Here is a 16,594-nt window from a genome sequence, read left to right on the forward strand (position 1 = left end):
GTTGACGGAGTTCCTCAGTAGCCATTATGGTCTATGGCAGAGCTAATGTTCCCCATGATTTTAAAACTAATACATATTCTACTGGAATACGGCCATGATGTATCTGACTTTCTGATGTTGCAGCAGATTATGGGAGTTAACTCTTCTCCTCTTGTCTGTGCTTTAACTAGGATGGGAGGGGGGGGGACAATAAACATCAATGGAAAAGGCAAATGGTGCCATGCCACATATCGTTTCAACATGTAAACACTGGCAGTGGCAGAGCTGGGTGTTCTGGCACCCCAAGCCTATAGCAAACCAGGGAAAGAGGGAGAGCCATAGCAGCTGCTTTGCCGCTTGCCGCTTTGCCACTCACTGGGCTTGGGGATTTCGGGGGGGGCGAATGCCACACCCCTTCAGGATAACACCCGGGGTGGCCCACACCCCCACGCCCCTCTTCCTAAGCCCCTGAACACTGGGCTTAATATACTATTCAAGTCAATTTAATAGAACTAGTGGAGGTTATTTCGTAATATTCAACACAGGTTATATAAGGCTTTCAGAAAACCTCATATCATGAAGATTTGCTGCAAAATAAATCTGGGTCAACATATATATTTCCCCCTTTAAAAATAGTGTGGATTGCCAGAAATCTGATGTCAGACATACTTTGAAACAAATGGAATGTGCACCAAAAATTAAGTAGGCACACCCATTCTTTGTTTCTGCTGGCATTTATCTGGTCCAGAATCTGCTTTTTCTGCAGGAGGAAAGCAACTTTACCAACTACTCCTTCTGTGTCAGAAAACCCCCACATGTCAGCTAGAATAGGAACCTTTAGCTCTTTATGTAGCTGCAATGCATCATCACAACTGCAGTTTGGAGTATCTTCCAGGGCAATGAAGGATTTTCATGCTCTGAACTTGCCCTGCCCATTCAGGCTGGTGACAGGGCCCTGCTAGACAGAACAGACTATAAAAGGATTCCCCTGAGACTTTGTTTGAACAAGAAGAATCCTCTGGGCCTTGGTGTGTTTTTGGTGTCTTCGGCTCTGATTCTTGGCTTCATTCATCAGGTTTTGACCTCATTGGCACCACTTTCGCCTTGCAGTTCCTGGCTCTCAGAAAACCAAGGAGCTGAGCTAGCTCTACAATGCGAGAGATTGTGCTTATGAACAGTCATGTCTACAAAGTATACACAAAAATATCAGGTGTTATAACAATAATTGAACAACAAACCAACAACACCAGAACTGGCTTATGAATATAAAGAACAATTTTACTGGAATACGTAAATATATACCTTCATAAACCAACTAGACAATGAGCAAACTAAAGTGCCTGGAGATACTCATGAACATAGAATGTACCAGTTGTCAGGAGCTCATCCTACACTCGAGTAGGACCCTGGTAGAGACACATGCCCGACTGGCATGTTCTCTCCCTCCTGGTCATTCGTTCGGGAGCTTCAAAAGCTTTCTTCAGCCCGAACATCACAGCAATCGATGCCAACAGACACCGGCACACTTAGGGATCCACAGAGTGTTTGCAGTTTGCGTAACAGACCTCAGCAACTCAGCATTTTGGCTTATCTACTTTCTTTACATATAAACACACAGGAGCACTGCAACATGGCTCCCTCTCTCTCTAGCATCAGACAGCAGAGAGAAAAAGAACAAAGGACAATAGTCCCACTTCACGGAACACAGAAACACAAACATCCTGTCTCCGTCACTTCCCACTCTGTGGAGTCAAAACATACACCGTCATGTGATGGACAACAATCCTATGATTGCAATCACAGAGCAGGAATTCTAACACCAGTGTCTCTCTCGTTGCTGCACTGGTTATGTATGTGATAAATATGTCATAACACAGCTGGAACAAATAGTTGTCCACTGGAAGCACAAAGCAATAAATGTAGGAGTGGTTACCAAAAAGCATTCTTCAAGTGGTCGTTAGCTGGAAGCGCAAAGCCAAATGATCAATTGAAGCCAAATAGATGAGACCTGTTCTTCAGATATTATCCAGGTTTCGCAGCAATCTTCATCAGTCCATGATGCTAATCACTCAACGAACCATGATTAGGGACATCCTAAGGAAAAATGGGACATTCCAGGATCAAATCAGAAACCAGGATGGCTTCTCTAAATCAGGGACGTCCCTGGAAAATAGGGACACTTGCAGGGTCTGTCTTCCTCTTGTTCCAGCCTCCTTAATTACTATTTTTAGAAGCATACTTGGGAGGGGTATAATTTAGCTAAAATTGGAAGGAGTCAGTGGGTGGGGCTTGTGGATGTCATTCAGGGACCCCCATAATTTCTGGTTCCCTATCCAAGCACCTTCTCATGCCAAGCAAATATATCATGACAGTTGAATCTTAAGAATATATTTTCAGGGACTGATGCCTGAAAAGTAACTGATTAGATTTCAAGTTCTTACTGTTTGGAGGGGTTTTTTAACTGCTTTGAAATTAAACAACATTAAATTGGATATTTTTTGCTTTTCTTTTGCTCATCATAATGATGGAAGTTATTTAATTAAAGCAATTTCAAGTTGGCACACTATACTTCTCAGGCCCAGAAAGATAGCTGCTTGCACATATATGGCAAAAGAATGGAATATGTCTCACATAGATACTAGTTGCATTGTCAAGAAAGCAATTTCCCCAGAACACCTCTGCCCCTCTGACAATCTGGAAAAAGTATCATTGCTCAGGAGTGAAATGATGGCATTCTGTCTCTAATGCGTAATGCAGCCAAACCAGTTGTTAACTAATCTTCTAGCCATGTGTATGTGGTCCTTCTTTAGCAGGCCAAAGACCATTTCTCCTCTGTTCTAATTTAATTTCAATACCTTAGTGACAAAAAAAATAAATGTCCTACCACTTCTGGAATAAGCATTTTCGTGTATATCACTCTCTAAATGGGGAAAACAGCAGCAGTACAGAGGTTCAGGAAACTTTAGCAAACAGTAAAGCCTGTCAGTGGTGTATAATGTTACATGGAACTTTTAGCTTTCTACCATAGACTGATCTAATACTAGTCTACGACAATCTGAAAGGAATCCTATCATTTTTAGCACGTGAAAAAGCATGCCAGTGATCTTCTGTAATCTCCAAAATCTTGTGCCGATTTTCCATGCCCGAGCCATACATTCTTGAGGTGGCTAGTGTTGGCAAAGAGACTCTGCCCCAAAAAGAAGTCTCCATGACAGCACTGGAACATGATGTTTCTGGCATGGAGAGACTACACACAATTAGAAGGATAAACATGAAAAGTGTCTATTGCCCTCCCATCTGAACCACTTGGTGTCATTTTCCAGCAGCTAGCATTTTACTGGGTAATATGTAAACCTGCCCTAAAAGTAATGGCATCAGGAGTTTGAGAAAACAGGCCGCTCTTAATGATGTGGGATTGCTATGATCAATACCTGGGATTTGATCCCTCCACCATGTTATAATATTTATTTCAAAGTAGCCTTTGGAGGGGGCGCTTTCTGAACAGCATTGGAACAGAGGTGCTGAGGAAGCATACTTAACTCACTTTTTCTTATCTAAATCAGATTTCCACTAGCCTTTCCTTCTCCTGCAGATATCCCACAAAGCAGTGGAGGTTTAGGATCATGTTTTCCTTCTCCTAGAACATGGGTAGGCAAACTAAGGCCCATAGCTGGATCCGGCCCAATCGCCTTCTAAATCTGGCCTGCTAAACCGCCACTGCTTTTGGGGATATCTGCAGGTGAAGGAAAGGCTAAGGAATGGTAGGCAAACTAAGGCCCGGGGTCTGGATCTGGCCCAATCACCTTCTAAATCCAGCCTGCGGACGCTCCGGGAATCAGCATGTTTTTACATGAGTAGAATGTGTCCTTTTATTTAAAATGCATCTATGGGTTATTTGTGGGACCTGCCTGGTGTTTTTACATGAGTAGAATGTGTGTTTTTATTTAAAATGCATCTTTGTGGGGCATAGGAATTCATTCATTCCCCCCCCAAAAAAAAAATAGTCTGGCCTCCCACCAGGTCTGAGGGACAGTGGACTGGCCCCCTGCTGAAAAAGTTTGCTGACCCCTGTCCTAGAAGGACTACCTTCCCAGGCTGATGAGCCCCTTCACTTCCCTCTGCCCTCTGCCCTTCACTTCCCTCTACAGCAAGTGCAGAAACCACCTTCTTAACCAATGGACCCACTATTTCTCTCATCTGCTCAATCTGCTGGAGCCTGTCTTTGCCTGCAGGGGAACTCCCTAACTCACTGAGGGTTTGAGACCCATTGGCTATCCTCATCTGATTTAGTTGGGGCGTGGCCACTGTCGCATGCTGACAGCTTCTAGGAGTCACAGGTGAGAGCTGGGTAACAGGTGGGGGCAAAAGAGGTACTACACCTCCCCTAACATCCCATACACCACTGCATAGTTCTGTGAGCATACGCTACACACAATAATTCTGGGGTTTTATTTTCCTGTTTTGTATCCTGCAGTTTTCTACCTTTATTTATTTTTCCTTCTTCTTAACAAAAAAAAAAGGAAATGAAGGATAGCACAGAGAGAGGGGGACATCAAATACAAATCTTCTAAAATTAGCCACGTCTTTGTTACTGCTGATTAGCGAGAATGAAAGTGTATAAAGATAAGAAAGTCTTTTTGCTAAGCACTTGTGCTGGCCTTGCGTTTTAAAAGAAATGCTTAGTTGTAAGAAATCTTCTCATACATTAGAATAAATGTTTCCAGTTACTTAAAAACTCTTTTCTCTCGTGATTAATTGAAATGGACAGTGCCAAAGGTTTCTTCTTTGAAGTTGGAGATACGGGCGGCTTTATCTACATCAGATAATAAAGCACAGAGGGCCAGTCCCTAATTTGGAAAGAGATACTAGACGGAATCTATAGACAAGCCATGCTTTTTTTTATTGAAGGAGAACAATTAACAGCAGTCAGGATTTGCCATTTTCCCTCTCTGCTTTGCAGGTTTCCCTTTGAAGATACCAGGACCAAAACTATCTAGATACACCTGTTATTTTTACAAAGGTGCCCGTCTCCCAAGGCAACCCTCAGGGAATATTCCAGGCTGCGTCTGAGGTAATCTTACTGCCCCCATGAGTTAGAAAAACAAAGGAGATTTGAGAGAAAAGGGAGAACCGTTCACAGAAGCCACCCACACATATATTTGCTAATGGGCCACTGTATTGCTTTCAACAAGGGAACACTGTTGCGTTTCTCCATCCATCTGGAAATCTATGGGAATTGAACTCACTTTCAGCAACAAGTGATGTGCCTAGGAATTATTTGATCTGCTGACTGAACCCATCCATGTATGATGGATCAACTTCCTAACTCTCCCAAGTCACGATCAAAATCATGCTCCAGCTTTCAACAGTTGCTAACGCAAAGCAGGTGGAAATCAACGAAATAAAACACACCGGGCATCATGCCATTCAAAAAAAAAAAGGAAAAGTGATCAAAGGGCAAACTGAAACTATTTGAAAAGATTTTCCACATCTCACGACAGAGACGATGGAAAAATTGCTTCGTCCATTTTCTTTTGGAATATGTATCCATAAATACTTCCACGTCTACTTTTGAAGAGAGTTGAAGTTTGAAAAGGGGTGAGAAATGGTTGTTATGAGTAAAATGTGGATGGGAATCCTAATGAGTAAAATGTGGATGGGAATCCTAATCTCATAAAAATTTATGGAAGCTTCAGCACATATTTCTATGGCTGTGAACTATAACCTTCATTTGGACTGTGGTAGAACTTCACTCAATGAATGTAAAAAATGAAACTGCACAATTCAATCAAGAATGACTATTTTTTTAAAAAAAAAAGCTTGGCACATTTTTATGACATGTCGATTGGTTCCAATGAAGTTTTCAAAGTTTTGGGAGATTTTTTTAGATTTTTAGAAATAGTGTGGTGTGTGTGTGTATCTCAAAAATAATGGAAGTTAATCTGCATAAAAGTAAACAAAAACTTTGGACTGCTCACTAGATTATTATTCTGGACACTATTAAAGCAACAGTTTATATAATGCAGTGTATTTTTTTAAGGAAATGTTTTAATGGCTGCAAGATTGCTAATAATAGCTGCCCCTGGAAAATAGTGGTCCTCTATTTCTTACATCGTGACTTTGAAGACTTTGAAATCTCATGGGAATTAAGATGCTTGGTTTAGTTGTCTGCCTCTACATATTACAGCCAGACCCTCTGGAAGACTTCAATATCACGTTTTTGAATGAACATAAAACAGCATGTAATGTGGAACTTCATATCTTGTTCTTTGCATGAATTCTCAAGACTAGAATCTTAATTATGAAAAATACATTATCTAGTCTGGGAAGGGAACTCATTTCCAATTTACAAATCTGAACACTTTAAGAAGAAATAGAAAGCAATGAGTGAGGCCAGGGGGACTTGTCTGTAATTTTTTTAAGCATAAATTAATACGTCATGTAACTCTGGATTCTTCTCCAGAGTGGATTTAAAATGCAGTATTTCTATCCTTTAATTTCTCTTCCACTGCCAACAAACTCTCCCCCTACAGCCCTAGATTTTGCAAACTGATTAGTCTTTTCAGTGCTGGACATTTTCATGGGAGAGGGACTTTTAAGCTGTTGCCCTCGTGTCTATGGAATGCTCTACCCAGTGAGACCTGTTTGACACGGATAATGGGTTAAAACTTGCCTCTGCACTCAGGCATTTGATGGCATGTGATGGTCTGTTTTTACAGATCATTAGTTTTTTATTTACTTTTAGGTAATTGCATATCCTGCTGGTTTTGATTTTGCTCATTTTTATGCAGGGTGTTTTTAGTATGACATGGATTCATTGTGGTGTACGTTTTGGTTTTAACTTCTGTACATTTATCAGGTTTACATTTCTTTCATATCTTTTACATTTCTGTAAGTTGCAGTGGGTTGTTTTGAGAAAGGTGACTAAGACATTTAACAACAACAACTTAATTTCATGACCTGACTTAAAATTTTGGCATTTTGAGGTGGGGAAACAGGTAGCTGTTACATTCATGATGTTCCAGGCTTCGTTTTAAACCGTCACAGAATTAAGGGTGGTAGGGAGCAACCCAATAGCAAGATCCACCAGGATGAGCAGGTTAGGAACCAGTGGATCTTCAGCTGAGCCAAAAAGATCTTGGTGCAACTGGGCTACACTGCCTTCATTCCCTCAACCTATGCTCAGCTGGAGATATGCCTCCATCCTGGTTCAGCTCGGGCCCAGAGCTGACCCTGGTGGCTCTTAAACCAGTGTAATCCCTGGAGGAAAGAGCATTCCAGGGGTGTGGCAAAGAAGCAAGAGTCAGACTGGACTCCAAGATCATTGAGCTCAGTCACATGACAGGGCAACCCAACATGGGTTGAAGATGAAGTAACACAAATACTATTTTAAAGGCTGGTTTTCAGCAAGCAGTAGCCTTGCTGGTTAATGGAGCTTGGATCTGGCATAACTTTACTTGCACAATCTTGCTTTATGCCAGTTTATTGTGTGTAGGATCAGCTAAGTCCTACTTAGAATATTTAGCCATGTCTGTTGACTTAAACTGGGTCTTCTTCTTCTTCGATCACTTGTAGCCGAGTAAGATTGTCTTCCATAAACAGGGTTTTAACAATGAGTCCGTAAGTGACTGTGGAGGCCAATTCTGGATCCACACGTCCTTCCACAGTGGGGACATTGGTTTCCGGGTGGGAGTTGATCATGCTGTGGATTTGCCAAGCGTGCCTTCCTCTTAGCACGTTTCTCCCTTGCGTCCTGAGTTTGAGTGTCTTCAAAGCACATGATACCTTTGGTAGGTTGGGACGCGGGTGGCGCTGTGGGCTAAAGCCTCAACGCCTAGGGCTTGCCGATCGAAAGGTCGGCGGTTCGAATCCCCGCGGCGGGGTGCGCTCCCGCTGTTCGGTCCCAGCGCCTGCCCACCTAGCAGTTCGAAAGCACCTCCGGGTGCAAGTAGATAAATAGGTACCGCTTACCAGCGGGAAGGTAAACGGCGTTCCGTGTGCGGCTCTGGCTCGCCAGAGCAGCGATGTCACGCTGGCCACGTGACCCGGAAGTGTCCCCGGACAGCGCTGGCCCCCGGCCAATAAATGTGAGATGGGCGCACAAACCCCACAGTCTGTCAAGACTGGCCCGTTCGGGCAGGGGTACCTTTACCTTTACCTTTTACCTTTGGTAGAGGCTGTTCTCCAATTGGAGCACTCACAGGCAAGTGTTTCCCAAAACTGGATAAGACTAGCTTTGATACCACCCTAAGATGTCATTCTTTTACAGTTGAAGGCTGACACCTACAAATTTCTAAAATAACAATGAGACTTGCAATAGCTGGAGTACCTTGCAACATGTTTCATTTTTCAATTTCTTCAGCATCATGCCTTGCTTGAAGACACGCTTTTATGAAGTTAGTTATAATTTAATTCTCCTACTGGTTTCAATTATGTTAGCCTGAATTTAGGAGTGGGCTTACCAAGAGCTCAAATTGCCTTATTCAGGTCCAACAGAGCCTAGTTACCAAATAGTGTAAAAATTTACTCGCATGAAATAAACCTCATTTGATGTTACATATTGATCCACTCGAAAAGAATGGAAAGATGATGTGGTGCATTCACTTAAAACATTTCTTCTCTGCACGAGAAGCACCTTTACTCTTTCATGCATACACTTCAACCGGTATTTGTCTTACTGCCAAAGAGTATTGCTTGCTTTTACACTGCTCATACATCTTCTTTCCATGCCCAGCTTCCCAATATAAATCAACAGAGCAGCAATGAACACCCTGTGCTCTTAATGGACAAGCTATCCAGGTTTCAAGGCAGTGCCAAATTGAAGGTAGCTGCTTCTACTTTTCTTTCTAGTGAAGCAGGTAAGGTTTAGGGTGACAAGCTAGCCAGAAATAAATTTGATTCAGGTCTATGCACAGCTTTTGTAACTAATTCAGGTGGTTTTCAAAGCACAACTCTTGTCTCTTATTTGTATTATGCAAAATATAACTAATATACTGGGAGTTTTTAAGAATCCACACCATGCTCAGAGGAAGAGTTGTAGCTCAGCTTTGCATGCAAAAGGTCAGGTAGGACCTGGGAAGTCTCTTGTCTGAAACTTGTGAACTTTCTAAAATTAGACTATATAGGCCAGGTGGACTCCATGTACCCACAAATGGTCTTCTGAAGCCACAACACCACCAATTTTTATTTTCTTGAAGCAACAAAACACCTAAGTACTCTATGAGGCAGTAGTGACCAGTAGAAGAAGTAATGGCAGAGAATCTTCATTTGGACATCTATTTCAGTGACCTGTTCAAACTGAATTTCATCTTTCTTCAAGACTGAGCTGCCAGCTATAATGTTATCACCCAGAAATGAAACCCACTTAGGCCTTTATGTAACATTGACTCCAACAGCTATAACTGTTGGCAGATGTCTGTGAGACACCTGCAGCGCACCAGGCCCACCTTTGGGGTCCCATGTGGAAGAACAGCTGCAAACACATCCACTTCCACATTGCTTACAATAAAGCACTTGACTCGTCCAAAATGTGTATGTTTAGATTAACCATAGTGTAGCCTGGGGCTCTGTTAAAACTAAACATTCAGCTGCTGATGAAGTGCAATTCGGTGTACTTCTTTCATCACACAGAATGCAGAGTGATGGAGAAGATTATCTGGCTGGAACCAATAGAAGCTTAATTGAAACCAAATATCTGAACTTTAGTAGAAACAATTATTATCAGGAAATTGTTGGGGCCAGCATAAGAAATACTCATGAGTGATGAGATTCACATGCTGAAACTGCTTTCTTCGCTTCCATGGAGGATTTCTAACCATGTTCTGGCTAGGAAATAAGTAATAAAAATTGACAAATGTTAACGAGCTCACTCTGAGAAGAACAAAATGTGAGGAGTCATCAAAATTTGAGGGTGGTAAGAGATGCTACCAGAGACTTAACACAGTTTGCTGTTGTTGTTGTTTAGTTGTTTAGTCGTGTCCGACTCTTCATGACCCCATGGACCAGAGCATGCCAGGCACTCCTGTCTTCCACTGCCTCCCGCAGTTTGGTCAAACTCATGCTGGTAGCTTCGAGAACACTGTCCAACCATCTCGTGCTCTGTCATCCCCTTCTCCTTGTGCCCTCCATCTTTCCCAACATCAGGGTCTTTTCCAGGGAGTCTTCTCTCCCCTTCATGGATCACTGCCTTGCCATGGCGAAGGGGCTTGAATAACTCAGAGAAGCTATGAGCTGTGCCGTGCAGGGCCACCCAAGATGGACAGGTCATAGTGGAGAGTTTTGACCAAACGTGATCCACCTGGAGCAGGAACCGGCAAGCCACTCCAGTATCCCTGCCAAGAAAACTCAATGGACAAAGGCAACAGGCATACAGTTTGCTGTATCTGTTTACAAATATACACAAAGAACGAACAGTGGTGCCTCGCAAGATGAAAAGAATCCGTTCTGTGATTCTCTTCGTCTAGCGGTTTTTTTGTCTTGCAAAGCAAGCCCATTGACGGATTAGAGGATTAGCACTATTAGCGGCTTTTAGAGGCTTTTAGCGGCTTTTAGCGGCTTATCAGCTTATTGGATCAGCTGATAAGCGGCTTAGCGGCTTAGAAAAAGGGGGAGGGGAAAAAACCTGCAGGAACTCGCAAGACATTTTCGTCTTGCGAAGCAAGCCCATAGGAAATTCGTTTTGTGAAGCACCTCCAAAACGGAAAACTCTTTCGTCTAGCGAGTTTTCCGTCTTGCGAGGCATTCATCTTGCGGGGCACCACTGTACAGGAATAAGCCCTCTTTCACGAGGTGTGGTGGTGCTTGTACTGTATCTGATGAGATCACCCAACAGGAACGGTATTTCAAGGATGCTGTAGCCTCATCCAGCTACTACAAACTATAGCTTCCTTTCTGCATCTCTCTGTTCCCACCTAAGGATGTCCAGTATATGGGGAGAGACGAGAGACCACTGAAAAAGCTGCAAGTGCCTTTACTCTATTGCTGGAGTGGAAGACAAAAACACAGGTAGACCTTAACTTCCTCCCCATCACTTCTGGGGCCACATGGGATGCTATTGTTGTGGTATCTAGGCAGCATGTTCAGGAGGTGGTTCAAGCCTGAAGGCCAAGATGGGGCATCCCAATACATTATCCCGACTGTGCATAGTGGTGGGGGCCATGGGAAAGACCCCACTGCTCTCTGTACATGCATTGTTTATAGTACGATTGCCATACGCCTGGAATTTCCCAGACATATCCAGAATACTGCAGCCGCAAGCAGAAATCGGCAAAATGTCCTGGAAAATTGCAAATATAGCTCCTGGTTATAAGACCACTCTCCTCAGTCATGTGATGGGTAAGATGCCAACCTATTCTGATTACAGGAATCAGGGCAGGGCACACAGACCACCTAGCCCAAGGAAATAGGCAGGATGTGTAAGATTCCTCCTTGGAGTAGGAGGAAATCTATGTTAAGGAATATTTAGCATAGTGGTTGGTTAAGCAATATGCTAAGACATGTTATAAGCAGCACATCTTGTATTGTTCCTTAACATCTGAAGGACATTAACTATAGCTGCTTAAATAAAACTTGAAGAGCAGAAAACTTGAAATTACAGCTGAGCTTCACTGGGTGGGTGGAAGAGATGTTCTAAAGCTTCATGAATGCAAAACTTTCTGCCACAAGATCCTGAGAAATAACGGCCTTTGGTTTTCTGCCCCCCCCCCCTTTCTAAGCCAACAGCTGTTTAAATCACATTTTTGGGCACGGCTGTATTTACTTTATTAGATACTACATTCTTATCTCACAATGAATCATGTGAAAGCATTATCTGGAGATTTTCTTTTTGGAGGGGTTGGGGTGTGTTTCCCCCCCCCCCCCTTAAATCTCAGCATCAGTTTGCTGTGCTTGGAGTGACAGTGTTGGCAAAGATATTAAAGTTTTGACCTAGACATGTAAGAGAAAGCAGGAAATATCTGGTTTATTTCAGAACTCCACCCATATACAGGATTAAAACACACACACACACACCATCTAGGAAATTAATGTAGAACTCTCAGACAGCTGGAAATAGATATTTGCCCTAGAATGACATAGGACAGTATCACAGAATTCTGTCAAGGTACAACTTCTGTGATTTATAGAAATGTGTCGGCTTCATCTTTCCTCCAGCTTCAGTATGTTGCTTTTGGCTTCATTTCGGCAAAGAGAAGTTATGCAGCAGAACACAAACCCCAAGAATACAACCTGGCTGGTTTTTTGTTTTAGTCTATGTTATGATGTTTTCCTAGAAGTCTGCTACCACATTCAGTGAGAGCCAAGGTGGTGTAGTGGTCAGAATGTCAGTCCAGAACCAGGACACCTGGGTTCAAATCCCCCCTGAGCCCCAAAGATCACAGGATAACCTTGGGCTTGTGTTATTAGAACACAAGGACATTAAGAAGAGCCTGTTGGGTCAGGCCAATGGATCATGTAGTCCAACATCCTGTTCTCACACTGCCCAACCACATGCCTGTGGGAAACAGGGAAGCTGGATTAGAGCACTCCCCTCTCCTTTGGTTTCCAGAAACTGGTATTCATAAACATTGCTGCCTCCAACTGTGGAGACAGAGCATAGACATCATGGCTAGTCACACACCCTAAACCTAATCTACTTAACAAGTTTGTTGTAATGATAAAATGGATGAGGAGGGGAGAACAATGGACTCCTTGAAGGAAGGGTGGGATAAAAATGTAAATAAGAATGCTGGGTACTGGCTATTGAGTCACACACTTCCATGAATGGTCTATTAACTTTTCTCCCCAAGCACAAGTTGAATTTGTGTGCAGTGAATCAGTCAACTGAATCGTTCATCATGAGCATTGAGAAGTTTAGTGACCAAAAACTAGATTGGCCATTTTTTAAAGGAAAAAAAAGAACAAAAAACACTGAGATGGTCCCTTTTCTTGCCAGACTGGTTTTTGAAGGAATGATTTCATGGGAGATGTTCTTCAACAAGTGCATGTTTCTTCAGAAAGATGGCAAGTCAAAAATTAAGGGAGAGGAGAATTGTAGGGTGACAGTATTTTTGCATAAGAGATTTTCGAGCAAGTACTGAAATACTAAGGATGCAAATTTTTGTCTAGGTGTGCTCTGAATGGATTTGGAGCAGAGAAATGGCTAGTGAACCAGCAATTTTTCAAGAAAGAGGAATGTTCGGAGATATAAACAACATTTTCTAAAGGCTCCAAGATTCTCCTATACTTGCATTAACTAAATCTTAGCCACAGGTGTTAAAGATCATAACTCACATTTTGCAGAACAGAAAATTTGGTGGAGCTAAGCCAAGGTCAGAAGAAAGATCCTCAGCGTATTTGGAACTCAAGCAAGGATGACTTTGGGCCTGAAGGCAGCATCATATCAATGCTAGGATAGAGAGAATTTGATTGCAGTCTTCCCACCAGTTTGGGTTCATACTTCCTCCTTCACTTTATCATTCCCAGACATGCAGTTCTGATATTATAATTGTTATTCACACCTGGGCACCACATATTTCTGTTGCCATTTCCTCTGTATATCCAGTCTTTTATATTCTCCCCTGCAGAAGGTGGTTAGGCCATGAATCTACAACTCTTTGAAGTTGGAAGTAGATTTATGCACACGCAGAAGGACGGTGTCATTGCCACATTTATCATGTAAGTGCGTTGGAATGGCTATTGAAAGGAAATCTGTTCCATTGTTGAATCCTAATTGTGGTATCTCACTGGGGTAGCTAGGGTGGTAAGAGCATAGCCATGCACACAGGAAAACCTCATGTTAACTAATGTCAATCAAGCAAGAAAAGCTAGGGTGTTTACGGCACATTAGTCTACCATTTCGTGGTCTCAAACGTCACATTTTCTAACTTAGATCAGTTTAGCTTAGTTACATCTGAAAGCCTTAAGGTAAAAGGATTTATTGACGTGGGTGTGGGTGTCATTGTTCAAACTTTCTGCATTAGTGCGATTATACTGCTTCTGTTACATGGTCACCAAAAAGGAGCTAAAAGACCAACATAAATTCTACTCGGTTCCCTTCAGTTCATGTTCAAAGACTTTAAGCATTCGGCACATATGATCTATGTACCAAGGTGATACTCCAACAGAGACAAATTACGTTGAGACATCTGAAAGTCATCATTTCAACGCACATGTACGCATTTTAAAAGGAAACCTACAAGAGGATCAAAAAAGGAGATTACGCCACATCTGTTTGGGTTTAAACTACATTGTCTACCGAGTTCAAAGTTGTTTCCTTTTGTCTTAGAAAAAAAAGGAAAGGAATCCTCCTACCCAGCTGCTTTTTATCTTAAGTTCCTCACTACTATCAAAGAAGTGTTTTCGGTGGTCATTCCATGTTATTTCAAAAACCTGAGCTAGTTAAGGAAAGAAGCTAGTGAGAAAATATGCCTTATTCATCAAAGCTTTGCCCTCTCCACCTTAACTTGGAATATACAGAGAAAAATTGGGAGAGGGGCTCTGTGAAGTCCTATTGGGAATTCTCTTATCTACCACATGCCGTTATGCCATAAATTAAGGAGCCAAATCAAGCAAGGAGAACTCCCATGAGAGCCACGTTTCAAAACAGGGTGCTCAGAGAGGCAGCAATGGATAAACTCCATCCTGGGTCTTAATTTATCTTGCACGAGTAATTGCTTGTGTTGTATTTGGGGAAGAGAGCAAAAGGAAAGGGCACCTTTCCCTCCAGTTGGGGAACAGCTCGTGTGTTGCTCAGCTTCAGCCCTCTGAGAGCCAGTGTGGTGTAGTGGTTAAGAGCAGTAGACTCGTAATCTGGGGAACCGAGTTCGCATCCCCGCTCCTCCACATGCAGCTGCTGGGTGACCTTGGGCTACTCACACTTCTCTGAAGTCTCTCAGCCCCACTCACGTCACAGAGTGTTTGTTGTGGGGGAGGAAGGGAAAAGGAGAATGTTAGCCACTTTGAGACTCCTTTGGGTAGTGATAAAGCAGGATATCAAATCCAAACTCTTCTTCTATGGCTATCCCCCAGTTCATGAGCTTGGGCAGAAGTAGCACACACTTTTCAATGATTATTTCCCCTAGGATTTATAGCAGAGCTGGGGCACCTTTGGCCCTCCAGATGTTTGTAAACTACACCTCCCATCAGCCCTAGCAAGCATGGCCAGTGGCCAGGGGTGATTGTAGGTGTGGTTCAGAAACATCTGAAGGGCCAGCAGTTCCCCATAGCTGAGGTTATATATCTCTTTTTGGCTTTGTACTTAAAAGTACACAATGTTTATCTAATTGTCTGTTGTGCTCTGCCTGAACACACACACTCTATGGCTGTGAAGGCCTTACTGCACAATGGTGCTGGTTTCATTATGAAGCTGAATCACACTATCGAGCAAATAGGGTGGCTCTGGCAATCTCTATATGATGGCATTGCAAGATGGCCCAGGACATCCTCTGAATGAAGCAGTTTGAATCATGCTCCTGCTACCCAGGTAACAAGCACTGTGACTAGTGGTGGATACTGGCAACTGGAATTGAAAGAAAGAGTAGTAGGATAAGCAAGGGATTGATTGGATATACAGCGGTACCTCGGGTTACATACGCTTCAGGTTACATACACTTCAGGTAACATACGCTTCAGGTTACAGACTCCGCTAACCCAGAAATAGCGCTTCAGGTTAAGAACTTTGCTTCAGGATGAGAACAAAAATTGTGCTCCAGCGGCGCAGCGGCAGCAGGAGGCCCCATTAGCTAAAGTGGTGCTTCAGGTTAAGAACAGTTTCAGGTTAAGTATGGACCTCCGGAACGAATTAAGTACTTAAACCGAGGTACCACTGTAACTTGCCTCATCTATTCAGCATTTTCATTTTTGTGTGTAGCAGGGCCATTGTTGGTAGTGTATGGAATCTCTTTGCACACACCCTTTCTCCCACCCCCACCCCTTTTTTTACAACTGGAAACCATTATTTGTTTGTGCCACCCAACTTTGAGGGCCTTATCCAGACTGCATCCTCCCAGTGGCAGATCCCTTCTATGCAAACTGGTTGTTGCTACCTGCTCTACTTTAATTTTTTACACAATGCCATTGGCAAGGAGTGTTTGGGAGGCTTCTGTATTATAGAATTTTAAGGTGATCATTGAGAACCCTGGGAAAGTGAAGACAACTTCTAAAAAGAATGGTTCTCCAACATGAGGTCCAACATGTGACCCTCAAGGCCTTTTTGGTGGCTGTTGGCAACATTTGATGCCTGCCGTAGTCCTGTGTGGCCAGCCACGGCAGAGCTCAGTGGAGGTAGTAGCCAGCCAACCAGCCAAGTTTCAGGGACTCTTGGCCTGGAGGCAGAGCCCATATGCAAGGCTCAGTCCAGTCCTAAGGGCAGGAGTATCTCAGTTCATGTAGTCAGACGATCCGGGTGTCAAGAAAGCAGAGGGTCCAAGGTCACAAGAAGCAAGAAGGAGCAAGATCTGGCCAGGCATGACAAATGTTCATTCCAGCAACTAACTGAGGCTGGAAACCCTGCTTAAGAAAGCTGGAACCAGCTGGTTCACATCAGGAGCAAGAAGGCTGATCAGCAGCAGGTGGAGTCACTTTGCCTTCTGCTCCTTCAGGCTGCTGCTCAGCAGGTGAAGCCATCTCCTGGCCCACG

The 16,594-nt window shown here is 43.1% G+C and overlaps 1 long non-coding RNA gene across 1 annotated transcript in view; it reads right to left on the reverse strand.

Moving 5' to 3' along the window:
* Positions 1-1,238: 1,238 nt before the first annotated feature.
* LOC309525490 overlaps positions 1,239-16,594 on the reverse strand; it is a 40,550-nt gene continuing 25,194 nt past the window's right edge. Inside the window, exon 3 of the long non-coding RNA XR_014216342.1 lies at positions 1,239-2,073. This is a non-coding gene — a long non-coding RNA (uncharacterized lncRNA). The remainder of the gene's footprint in view (positions 2,074-16,594) is intronic.

This window comes from Podarcis vaucheri (genome assembly GCF_965113315.1).
Source record: "Podarcis vaucheri genome assembly, chromosome: 2".
NCBI classification, from domain to species: Eukaryota; Metazoa; Chordata; class Lepidosauria; order Squamata; family Lacertidae; genus Podarcis; species Podarcis vaucheri.